Source organism: Saccopteryx leptura, chromosome 1 (genome assembly GCF_036850995.1).
Source record: "Saccopteryx leptura isolate mSacLep1 chromosome 1, mSacLep1_pri_phased_curated, whole genome shotgun sequence".
Taxonomy (NCBI): Eukaryota; Metazoa; Chordata; class Mammalia; order Chiroptera; family Emballonuridae; genus Saccopteryx; species Saccopteryx leptura.
This window is the reverse complement of record NC_089503.1, coordinates 192,429,279-192,442,579: the sequence shown is the minus strand read 5'-3', so window position 1 is coordinate 192,442,579 and position 13,301 is coordinate 192,429,279.

Sequence of the window (13,301 nt, the reverse complement as noted above, 5' to 3'; positions counted from 1 at the left end):
CGATTCACTAATGCTGGCTAACTAGGTCACAGCAGAAGAAAATCCACAACTGCTGGCTGACAAAGTCACAGCAAAAGAAGATAGAGTCACCGCAGTAAGACCAACAGCTGCGGGTTGACAAAGTCACCGCAAGGAAAGGCACAACGACACTTCCCTCTTTAATCTTTTGAATTAATCTGGCCTTATATTCCCCCCTTTTCTGGGTGTGTGCTATTATTTATGGCACAGGGATAATAGTACCGTGCTTTCCCTGTAGATTTGTAGTAATTTCTTTGGAAATGAGACAGAAGGTGTAAGTTCCACAGAAAAGCCTGTAAGCCCCTTGAACTGGGCTCATAAACATAAGAGGCTGGCTATAATATTTCTCGTAAAGGGTTAAGTTTGTAGGAGAATTTCTTATTAATCATGTTAGAAAGAATATAGTTAGAACTTAGCTAGTATATGAATATAGTAAATAAATAAAGTTTAACTAGACATTAGAATCTTAGGTAAAGTGTAGTGGAGTGGCCTGTTGCATGGCCTTGGATAGGAGTGCAGCTGGCTAGTAAAAAAATGTTTTGTTAAAAGACTTGTTTTGTCACTAAAGGCAGTTACTGGGCTTTCTCAGTGAGACATTCTCATGAGATTTATATACTTTCCCAAGGTTTTTCGTTCAGATAATAAAGAGGAATATGGAAGAATCCATAGAAGCAATAGCAATTAATGCCTTCTGATATTATGTTGCTACTAAGCTATCTTGCAAGTGCACTCTATATATCTTTAAGCAAAAGTTACTCTTAATGTTATGACAATTTCTTAATAAGCAAGCCTTTTGAAGTCTTGTGAGAAAATTTAGGACACTGCATGAACTCAAGGCCATTTGCCTGAGCAAGCAGTGGGCCTTTGCTAGTCCTTAATGATTTCGTCTGCTAATCTCTCTCTGTGCCCTTGACTTACAACAACAGTAAAGTAGAGTTATTAATTAGTACTAATCTTTTAAAAGTTTGTACCAATATTGTTATTGCTATTGTATAACTGTACTTTGAATAACTTACCACCTGATTTATAGTTTATAAATATGAATTAACTGTTATCTGAAAACATGTAACCATAGTGAAACAAAATACCATGTGATTGTAACTTAGTGTGTGTGCATAAAAAAAAAGCTAGACCAGCATTTGGTAGAGATGCCTGGCAGTAAATGCTAACAAGAGAATAAAGAGAAAGAAAAGAATTCGGCTCTCTCACTCGATTTCGCCGACGCCGTCTCCTCCTGTGGGACCCCTGGATCCCCCCCGGGGCTGGACCCCGGCAAAAGTGTGGTTCAGAAAGATTAAACAACTTGCCAAAGGTCACACAGCAAACTGACTGTCTTTTTCCACTTACTATTGAAGCTGCCTCTTAGGACACATGGCTGATGGATTGCAGTGTGGACACATTCTCATATACGGTGTGTCCATAAAGTCATGGTGCACTTTTGACCGGTCACAGGAAAGCAACAAAAGACGATAGAAATGTGAAATCTGCACCAAATAAAAGGAAAACTCTCCCAGTTTCATACCTATTCAGTGCAGTTCGATGTGGCCTCACGCACAGATTTTTTTAGGGCTCCTTAGGTAGCCTCTACAGCAGGGGTCCCCAAACTACGGCCCGTGGGCCACATGCGGCCCCCTGAGGCCATTTATCCGGCCCCCGCCGTACTTCCAGAGGGGGCACCTCTTTCATTGGTGGTCAGTGAGAGGAGTATAGTTTCCATTGAAATACTGGTCAGTTGGTTGATTTAAATTTACTTGTTCTTTATTTTAAATATTGTATTTGTTCCCATTTTGGTTTTTTTACTTTAAAATAAGATCTGTGCAGTGTGCATAGGGATTTGTTCATAGTTTTTTTTATAGTCTGGCCCTCCAATGGTCTGAGGGACAGTGAACTGGCCCCCTGTGTAAAAAGTTTGGGGACCCCTGCTCTACAGACTTGTCACTGACTGATGGCCTACCAGAACGGGGCTTCTCCACCAAACTGCCGGTTTCCTTCAACTGCTTATCCCACTGAGTAATGTTATTCCTATGTGGTGGCGCTTCGTTATAAACGCGCCGATAGATATTCACGCTGCACTTTGGTCATGGATTCAAATTTAGCAAGCCACAGAACACACTGAACTTTTCTCTGTACCCTCCACATCTCGACTGGCATGGCCGTGGGCTGGTCCGCTGTATACATGGTGTTTCGTCATCATCTGTGCATGCGCACATGCTGCCACATCATCCTACAGAAAGAAACTGGGAGGGTTTTTATTTTATTTGGTGCAGATTTCACATTTCTATTTTCTTTTGTTGCTTTCCTATGATTGGTCAAAAGTGCACCATGACTTTACTGACACACTGTACATCTCCCAGGCAGTGAATGGCTGTGCTTGTCCTCACTCTCTTCCTCCTGTGCTCTTCCAAGTGGCCCTTAGCCAGATCTCCGTGCTCTGTTGAAAAACCTCACATGCAGAGTCCCTCTTTCTCAACTGCAAAACATCCTTCCAGGGGTGACAAACCATATGGCCAAAGGGTCAGGATTAGTGTCCCCAAAGTAGGAGACATGAATCACTGGAACTGCACAGGTTGAGATAAGGGGGTATCACAAGACCTATTTCTTGCTGTTTTGAATCTTAATGATTCCCTCTCTACAAGGACCCATTAAAAAGCCCTAAGTGTACTCTTTTTGGGGACTCTCCAAGTTCCAATTCAGAACCCCTTACCCTATTATCCCAGGGTCTAAAGCCCACACTGAGCCCACGCCTTCCACTCCATTGGTCACCCCCTGAGAGCTCCCTGGGACGGTTGTACAATAGCATCTACTTGTTGGGATGTGCAGCTTCACCCTGGACCTTTTCGATTCTGCTAGGCATCCACCACACTGTGTGAGTGGAGGCCAATTCTAGGTGCTGTATGTCACATCACCCACAGTGACAAGTCCAGCAGGCACCTGGGTCCTTCGTGCCCAGGAGGGAAGAAGGCAGCTCCTGGCTGGCATCCCAGGACCAGTCTCTGTTTGCTGAGCTCTCCTCCACTCCTTCTCTCTTGGGCTTTCCTGTCAGCATCTTCCACTCAAGAATCCAGAAAATGACAATTCCCTCCTTCTCATCAGTGTTGAAGTACTTTCCCCAGAACTCAGTGACTCCATTCTTGTGTTTTCAGTGACAGCCGCAGATGCCATCCCTTGCTCTGTGTCAGTCTGGACACACACACATACCCTCCACTCACTTCATCACCTGCTAGCTGTGGGAACTCCCAGAACCTCGAAGTGTGGGCACATGCTTGCACACTCCCATTCTATCTGATCCTACAAAAATGACTGCCCAGCGGCAAGGCTGGGGCCATATTTCAAACGCACACATTCTCCATCAGGAGAAAGATGAATGGGACATTTTTATTACCACAGCACACATTTGACAGGGGCTTTAAATAACTTATAGTAAATACCCAGCCAGACCCTTATCACAAAGGCCTGCCCTTGGGAATTTGCCTGGGTAGCTCTGCCTGTCTTGGGCCTCGTCCTCAGCTCAGAATTTGAGGACCAAGTGATAATTCAAAGCTCCTTGAATCAAGTTGGTTCTCCATGCAGAGGCCCCAGACTTGCCAAGCTATTGTGTCTTCTGAAGGGAAACTGTTAGTCTCTGTCCCCATTGAATAAATAACGAAAAATCAAAATGGGTAAACTGTGGCATCGCAAAGGGGGCTGGGACCAAAAGGTGTAAAATTTCCCAGGCCCCTTGCTCCTTAGGCAGCCCCAGATACTAGAAGTTTCTGGTGATTGTTGCTAGTGTGGTTTCCTCACAGAGGCCCTCAGAAGCCCTTCCATCAGTGGGTGGCTCTCCTGGCCCCGCCTACCTCACAGGTGATAATGATGGAAACTGCCAGGGCCTCTCCTTCCACTGCAGCCCTGCTGGGGTCCCCTGTGTCTGCAGTCTCCCTCACCTATGTCAAAGTGGCACCCACTGTATCCTTTGGTAGGCAGCGGCCCCTTGTCAATTTTCAATAAGAAAGAAACCAGGTGTCTCCGCACAGAGAGGCCGGTCCGGTGTTCCCCTATGCATCCCCTCATTCTGTCTGCAGTAGGATCCTGGCACACCCAGGCACCCAGGATGGCTGCACAAACTACAGATTTCTTTTCAGGATCTACCTCCATCCTCCTGTTTCCCAGCCAAGGACACAGGATGTGTGTGCTGTCAGGGATGGCGTGCACTAACTATTCCATAGTTCACCAGTGAATGTTGCAAGGGCACATCATGCCCGCTCCTAGACTTTGGCCACCTGACCCAGGAGACATGCTGCGAGCAGATGGCAGCCTTCTCTGCTGCTCTGGGCTGTTCTGGTTTTTGTATTTCTTCTATTCTCAAGAAGCTACATAAGATCATTTCAAACACATTTTTAATACATACCTTTTAAATATCCCAGGGCCCTGCAGCAACACCCAGAGCAACAGCTTCAAAATAGCTCAGCATCCATAATCCATAATTTATTGTCCAAATTTGTTATATTCAATTATTCACATCCTGCAACAGCGTGTCCCCACAGAGGCGAGCGAACTCAAAGGAAATCTCACAAAATGTAGAAGATGAAAAAATCTACACAAGTGTTGCAATGGAGGTATCAGGATGGGGTTAAGTCCAGGTTTTGATCGGAAAGAATTTCATAGAAGACATTTCTCCAGCACCTGACAACAATGTCATTTGCTGCCCAGTTCTCTTTTTGTGAGCAGGGGTGGTGGTGGTCATACACCACTTTTTATTCCTAGCATAGATGTCACCAATGTTTCTTTTAGCAATTCCTGTAGATATTTATGCATGACCTGTGATGTGCCAGCCACTAGGGTTGGCAGAAACAGATGAATAAGGTACAGCTGTTGACCCCGAGGAACCTGTGAGACAGGCAGGCACCTGGAGGCCATTAGAGGAATTTGACTCGTTCTGAGGGCCATAAGAAACATTGAATAGTTTTGAGCAAGAACATGATATAATCGTAAGTTTTTAAAAGATCCCTGCAAATGTCATTAGATTTGATTGTGAAGGACCAAAGTAGAAAACTGGACAAGAGTTCATAAGTTGCTTTGTTAGTCTGAGTGATTGCTGATGGTGATTTGGACCAGGAAGGAGTTACGGAGGTGGTGAGCTGTGATCAGATGTAGAGCCTGAAACATTGCTGCTGGAGCGAATTGTGGGTGTGAGGAGAAGCGAAGGGTCAGTGCGACTTCCAGATCTGAGCCTGAACATTTGAGTGAATGACAGTGCCATTTGCGACTTCCAGATCTGAGCCTGAACATTTGAGTGAATGACAGTGCCATTTTCTGAAAGGGGAAGCCAGGGGGCAGGATCAGGTGTGAGAACAAGAGCTCTGCTTGGACACAGCTCAAGAGTTAAGCTTGAGCTGCCTCTTAGTCATCCACGCACAGGGGTTGTTAAGGTGGACCCTGTGTATACAAATCCAAGGCTCTGGAGAGAAGTCAGGGCTAGAGATAGAAATTTGGAGGTCACCAGTGTATGGACAGCATTTAAAGTTCTGTGATTGGATGAGGTGACCCAGAAACTAAAAGTGCTAGAGAGAAAAAAAGAAAGTATTAGAGAAGAGGTTGAAAGACTGAACCAAACATGCCCAATGTACACAGAAAACGAGGAGTGGGGAAATTCAGCAAGGTGTCATTTCTTTTTTAAGATTTCCTAAAAGTATCATACAACAATTTGACAAATTATGTTTTCATCTCATATGAGGCCACACTCAGTTGAGCATGTTGTTACTCTAATCAGAAAGGAAGAGAACAATGTCTGCTGCGTGAGTATTGCTCCTTCACTGGTGGGGTCTGTCGATCTCTTTTCTGACCTCTTCACCTACCAGTGCTTCATACAAGCACAGCTGCCATGTAGGAAAGACTAGTGTCCCAGAAGTCAAGAAAGTGCTTCAGGAGGACTATAGAATGCTCCAAAAGAGAAGGCTCTATGATAGAATATATCTGGTGGCTGGCCCATGGTGGGACCTTCATAAACAGTTGAGGAAGCCAGGAAAAAAAAGAAAAAGAGAGAAAAAAGATAGGAAAGCAGAGAAAGAGGATTCAGGCAATAAGAGAATTTTCATAGATTTTGTTGACAAAAGAACACAAGACCTGGAGTCAGGAGACCAGAAGGCACCAACATACCGTAGGACTGTCACTTAAACTGAGCCTCTTTTTACAAATCCACAAAGTGGAATGCTTCCAATACAGATTCTTCAATAAAACGGGTTATCTGACATGCTGCTAGTGGCATTGTGAATAGATACAGCCAACTAGAAAAGCAATTTTCCAATATGAAATGAGTCCATAAAAATATGAATACTTTAACCCATTGCTAAGTTTCTAATATCTCTCATAAACATAGATATAAACATCCTCAAGAGAAAGTTAATAGGTCAAATCCAACAATGCATAAAAAGAATTATATCTATAATCATATAGGATTTATTCCAGGTATGCAAAACTGATTATACATTCAAGAGTCAATATAATCTATCCAATATAATATAATCTACCACATTAGCAGGCTAAAAAATTATGTGATTACATTATAGATGTAGAAAAATTGTTTGATATCTGTTCATAATTTAACCCCCCCCCCAAAAAAAAAACTGGCACAACTCAGGAATAGAGAAGAAAATTTTCTTTTCTTTCTTTTTTTTTTTTTTAAGAGGAAGCTAGCATTCTGGGTTGTTTATTTTATTTATTTTTATTTTTGTGATAGAGACAGTGAGAGAGACAGAGAGAGTCACAGATAAGGACAGACAGACAGGAAGGGAGAGATGAGAAGCATCAATTCTTCGTTACAGCACCTTAGTTGTTCATTGATTGCTTTCTCATATGTGCCGTGACTGAGGGGCTACAGCAGACCGAGTGACCCCTTGCTCAAGCCAGCGACCTTGGGCTCAAGCTGGTGAGCTGTGCTCAAACCAGATGAGCCCGCACTCAAGCCAGCGACCTTGGGTTTCAAACTTGGGTCTTCCACGTCTCAGTCTGATGCTCACACTGTGCTACCACCTGGTCAGGCGAAGAAATTTTTCAACTTGATAAAGAATGTCTACTGAAAAATCTACAAGTAACATATTTAATGGTGAGAAACTAGGTGTTTTACCACTAAGATTAGGAATAAGTCAAGATGTGTACGCTTACCACTACTATTAAACAGCAGACTGGAAGTCATAGCTAATAAATGCAATAAGACAAGAAAAGAAAACAAAAGGCACACAGATTAGAAGGAAATAAAATTATCTTTCTTTGCAGATGACATGACTGCCTGTGCTGAAAACCACAAAACATCAACAACAAAAAACTGGAATTAATAAACCATTACAGTAAGGTTTCAAGATACAATGTAAATATACAAAAAGTCAATTGTTTTCTTATATATCAGCAATGAATAGTTAAAATTTGAATTAAAAACACAATACCATTTATATTAGCACCAAAAAAAAATAAAATCTTAGGTATAAATCTAATAAAATATAATAAAATTTATATCAGGAAAACTACAAAAGTCTGAAGAATTAAGTTAAAGAACTAAAAAATGAAGAGATAGATAGGCTATGTTTGTGGATAAGAAGACTCGATGTTGTCAAGATGTAATTGCTTTCCAACTTGATCTATAGATTTGTTTTAACCCAAATCAAAATCCAAGCAAGTTATTTTGTGTATACCAAGAAACTGATTCTAAAGTTTACACAGAGAGGCAAAAGACCCAGAATATTCAAGCCAATATTGAAGGAGAACAAAGTTGTAGGGCTGACACTACCTTTTTTACAAGACTTACTATAAAGCTAATGTAATCAAGACAGTGCTGTATTGGTGAAAGAAAGGACAACAACCTCAATGAGATAAAGAGCCAAGAAGTAGACCCACACAAATATGACCAACTGACATTTAACAAAGGAGCAAAGGTATTTCAATGGGAAAATGATAATTTTTTTTAATCAAATGATGCTGAAGTACCTAGACATCTACATGGAATAAAATTAATCTAGACACAGACTTTATACCCTTCACAAAAATTAACTCAAAATTAATCCTAAACCTAAATGTGAAGTGTAAAACTATAAAACTCCTAGAAGATAAAATAGAAGAAAACTTAGGTGGCCATGGGTTTGGTGATGACACTTTAAGAAATACAACATCAAAAACATGATCCATGAATGAAAGAAAGAGCTGATAAGCTGGACTTCGTTAATATTAAAAACTATTGATTTACAAATAAAACTGTTAAGAAAATGAATAGACAAACCACAAACTGTAGGAAAAATCTTTGAAAAACACTTCTCTGATAAAGAATGGTATCCAAAATACACAAAGAATTCTTAAAACTCAGCAATAAGATAACAAACAACCCAAGTAGAAAATTGACAAAATACCTTCACAGGCACCTCACCAAAGAAAATATACAGATAGCAAATAAGCATAGGAAAAGTTGCCCCACATCATGTGTCATCATTACTTGCATTTTCTATGCAAATTGAAACAATAAGATACCACTACACACCTATTAGAATGGTTAAAACCCAAAACTCTGACAATATCCAATGCTTTGAGGATGTAGAGTAACAGGGACTCTCATTCATTGCCTGTGGGAATTCAAAAGAGTGTAGCCACCCTGGAACACAGTCTGGTGATTCTTACAAAACTAAACATTCGTTTACCATAGGATCTGACAATCGCGCTCCTTAGTATTTACCCAAAGGAGATGAAAACTTATGTCCATAGAAAAGCCTGCACACAGAAGTTTTCATCAACTTTATTCAAAATTGCCAAAACAGGGAAGCAGCCAAAATGTCCTTCAGAAGGAGAATGGATAAACAAACTGTGGTACATCAGACAATGGATTATTTTATTCTACAATAAAAAGAAATGAGCTATTATGCCCCCAAAAGACAGAGACAAAACTTAAATGCATATTGCTACGTGAAAGAAGCCAATTTAAAAAGGTCATGTGATTCCAGCAATATGTCATTCTGGAAAAATAAACCCTAAAACTTTGGAGACAGTAAAAAGATCAGTGGTTAAATAATTTTTTTTTAAAGGCCATGGCCAGTTGGTTCACTCAATCGAGTTTCAGCCTGGTATGCGGACGTCCCGGATTTGATCCCCAGTTAGGGCAAACATCCCCAGCTTCTCTCCCCCCCTTCTTTCTCCCGTCCCCTCTCACAGACAGTGGCTTGATTGGCCTGAGCATTGGTCTCAAGCACTGAGGATAGCTAGGTTGATTCGAGCATGGCCCCAGACTAGGGTTTCCAGGTGGATCTTGGTTAGGGTGTATGCAAGGGCTGGTCTCTCTATCTCCCCTCTTTTTACTTAAAATAAAAAAGATCAGTGGGCCCTGGGCCCTGGCCGGTTGGCTCAGCGGTAGAGCGTCGGCCTGGCGTGCGGGGGACCCGGGTTCGATTCCCGGCCAGGGCACATAGGAGAAGCGCCCATTTGCTTCTCCACCCCCACCCCCTCCTTCCTCTCTGTCTCTCTCTTCCCCTCCCGCAGCCAAGGCTCCATTGGAGCAAAGATGGCCCTGGCGCTGGGGATGGCTCCTTGGCCTCTGCCCCAGGCGCTAGAGTGGCTCTGGTCGCGGCAGTGCGACGCCCCGGAGGGGCAGAGCATCGCCCCCTGGTGGGCAGAGCGTAGCCCCTGGTGGGCGTGCCGGGTGAATGCCGGTCGGGCGCATGCGGGAGTCTGTCTGACTGTCTCTCCCCGTTTCCAGCTTCAGAAAAGTACAAAAAAAAAAAAAAAAAAAAAAAAGAAAGAAAAAAAAAAGATCAGTGGTTGCCAGGAATTCAGGGGATGGAGGGGTAAGCAGGTGATGCACAGTGAACAGGGAAATGAAACCACTGTGGGTTATACTGCACATGTAGTCGTAAAAACTGAAATTACTCTAAAAAATAAAGTCTATTAATTTTTAAAAAGATGAAGTGACCTATTTAAACAAATCCCTTTAAAGGAAAAGTCCCTTATAGCTTTGTTTAGCCATAAAGATCCCAAATGTCATCTAACCCATTACCTTTTTATTTATGAAAAGCAGATATTTTTATGAATGAGTGAATTGTTTTGGCTTGGATTACACAATGAGTTAGAGGACAGGAACCCAAGTGTTCTGGCTCTTAGCTCAGTTCTTCTTCTACAAATTTTAAAAATTGCACAATTAATATTTGCATAGGTTTTTAAGACCTACACCTGTATTTGGGATTTTAAGTTGCAAAAATAGTCATTGACATCATGAGTTCAGCTCACCACTCATCTCCAGCAGCTTTTAGGCCCTGTGGATGCTGGGAGATGGGTTTCCAACCACTCAACTAGATGCCCTCCCTGTACCAAATTTGCTGACACTTACCAAACACTCCCATACCCATGTTTGCAACTGCAAGCCAAGGCCAAGGTCCCTGATGATTTGTAAGCTACATAAAATGAAATTTAATGAACTAAAAACAGAAACAACTCCTGACATTTTTGAAGAGCCCCAAGTGGACTCTATTTCTCATTTTGGCTCAGCCATCATCTAGCTTAGTTCTTTGGGCTTTGACACCAAAATTAATTGAAGGATTTCATGTATAACTGAAGAATCATGTTCCTGTCTTTGGGAAGGCCAGCAGGCATGTTGCCTTCCATTCCGATTTGAAGATTCACTCACTTATGTATTCTTTTGTTTACTAAATAGTAATAGAGATCTGGGAGTGGGAACTTGGCATGTAGGCTGTCTGAGGCCCTTGGTATTGGCATTGTGGGGAAGAGGGGAAGTAGGTGGGCAGAGGGAGAAATCAAACAGACTCAACCATGCCACAGGGAATGCTGGAGCTCAAGTGGCCCTTCAGACTTGTCCCACCTTCAGTCAAGATGGCCAGGCCTTCATATTCCCAAAACTGATCAGTCACCCTACTTGGGCGGCTCTGGGAAGGAGCATGATTTTGGGTGAAGTGACTCTCTGCAGCGAAGGCAACCCTAGAACTGACAGGTGAAGGGATATACTGACAGCATCCCCAGCAGCTGGGCCACACGCCCTTCATGGAAGGAGGTCCCCATGCCCAGTAGATATATGTTCAATGAATAAAGAAGACTTTGAAAATCCCACTATTTTAACCAGAATTTCTATTATCCAGAGTAATCTACAAAGTATAGTCACTATGCCTACCATTTGCTGTCTAAAACAGAAGTTCTTTTCTAAGCCCAAAAGCTGTCTCTATCCTTCCTTAGAAGGATCTGTCAGAGTCGTATAAAATCTCTCAACTAGAGCCGCCATTCTCTCTTTGTGTGCTTTAGCTTAGAGACCAACCAGCCAACCCATCGCACCAAATTTGTTACACAACCTGCTCCTAAGTCAAGCACTCTTTCTGCTTTTGACTTATTCACCGCGAGAACTGCCCCACCACCATGACCACTTGGCAACATTTAGTCAACTAGGGCTCCTCTGCTTGATCCCCAAGTCAAAACCATGGTCAAGTCCATTCCTGAGGTCCCCAGGAACTCCAAAAGAGAAGGAAGCATGAACCCTGCAACTGCAGTGAAAGACTTGGTCCCAGGTCCCTACTCCTCTGTCCCACTGCTGGCTGGCTGTGAAAGACTGTAAGGCAGTGGCTCTCAAACTTTTTGAAGTTGGGGCACATTTAAAGTTCTACAAATAATTGTAGGCACACTATATACAAATTTCTGAGAAATATATTATAATTAAGTCAAATACTAAAAAAAAAAAATAAATAAAGTCCAAGCGTGCTTTTATGGTAATTAAATGAAATAAATAAAACAAAATTAAATTTATTCTGACATTAAAAAACATTTTTATGTTACATTTTTTGAGTTATGCTTTTTAGAATTCATAAAAAAGAGGGGTTAAAAAAATAAAATATGACAAAAAAGTTATCTTTTTATAAATATAGATACAGTCATAGTAAGATTTAGTAAATTCAGCAGGTCTTAGCGCTAATGTGTTAAGTTTTTTAATTCCTGTGTTTATGAGAAACATGAGCCTGATGTGTCCTAGAGATTTCTTCAGTGTTTGGGCATATATTTGAAAGGCAAACTCTCTTTTTCTCATCAATACATTGAAGAATTCCTCTCTTTTTACTCTTAATTGTGTTGAGTGCAGAAAACCCCCACCATACATATCATCTTAACTTTTACACTGAACAAAAGATAGAAGAAACTTGCCTCCAGTCTTTCCGGGCAACATGGGGGGGGGGGGGGAGTAGTGTAAACAATCCAGCATTACAGCTTAACAGCCTTTTGTAACCTAATCAGGCAAGTGAGGTGGGGGGTTGGGCAGACTGTCAGCTTATAGCCAATTCCCCACACCTCTATCCCCCAAAACTCTAAACTCCAAAAACCCTGTTGGTTTTTTGCTCCCCAACAGGCACATATTTCTCTATAGTACCATAGGGCACACCTGGAAATCTTCTAGGGCACACACTTTGAGAACCACTGAGGTAAGGAATCAGAAGAACTCTCTGGAAGAGCCTGAATGTTTGCATGAATGAAGCGGCTTCTGAAGGGGTCATGGGATTCATGGACCCAGTGATGGGGGTGGGGCATCCCAAGCAGAGGAATTGCTGGAGCAACATAGGGAGGAAAGAAAATTCAGGGCAGGTTAGAGGTCAGCAGTTCAGCTCAGTCAATGCACGTGTAAGGTATGGAATGTTTATGAAAAGAGGACTTTGAATGCCACACCAAGAACACTATTCTGGAGGCAGTGGGCACATATGCCAAATAGCTGACAAGGATAAGGGTTATGTCTGATAGTCATGCACACCACAAATGCCTGGCTGCACTTGGCAATGGCCCCTAAAGAGAGTCAAGTTGGGAATACCCTTTAAAATGAGGGCAAAGGGTCAACAAGCAGATAAGCAAGTGTATTTTCTACACAGAAATTATTAGAAGCAGGAAATATTAATAACAAGCCACAAAGTCAGTTCCCAAGTCATGACAGCCACTCCTCCTCCATTGGTCTTTATATCTCTCTCCAGGGGGGCTTTCTGCTCTCTAAAGTTCTATGATGGTCTGAGCCTCATGTGTTGGGACTCCATCCAAAAAGCCTGTGGCAGTGTGACTTCTCCTTAGCAGGCAAGGACTGCCACCACCTAAACCTCTTCTCTATGGGTATCAACCCCATGTGGCATCATTTCTGTAATGATAACCTATCCTCACTTTTGCAGCTGAGAGGCATATCACCAAGTGCTCTATAAACTGCACAGTGAGTGCTACCTGTCCCAGAAAATTCAATTTATGATTATTCAGAATTTGTTGCATGTTAGGAGGCTTTGAGCCTGTTTCCAACCCATGATTTGAAAATCTAA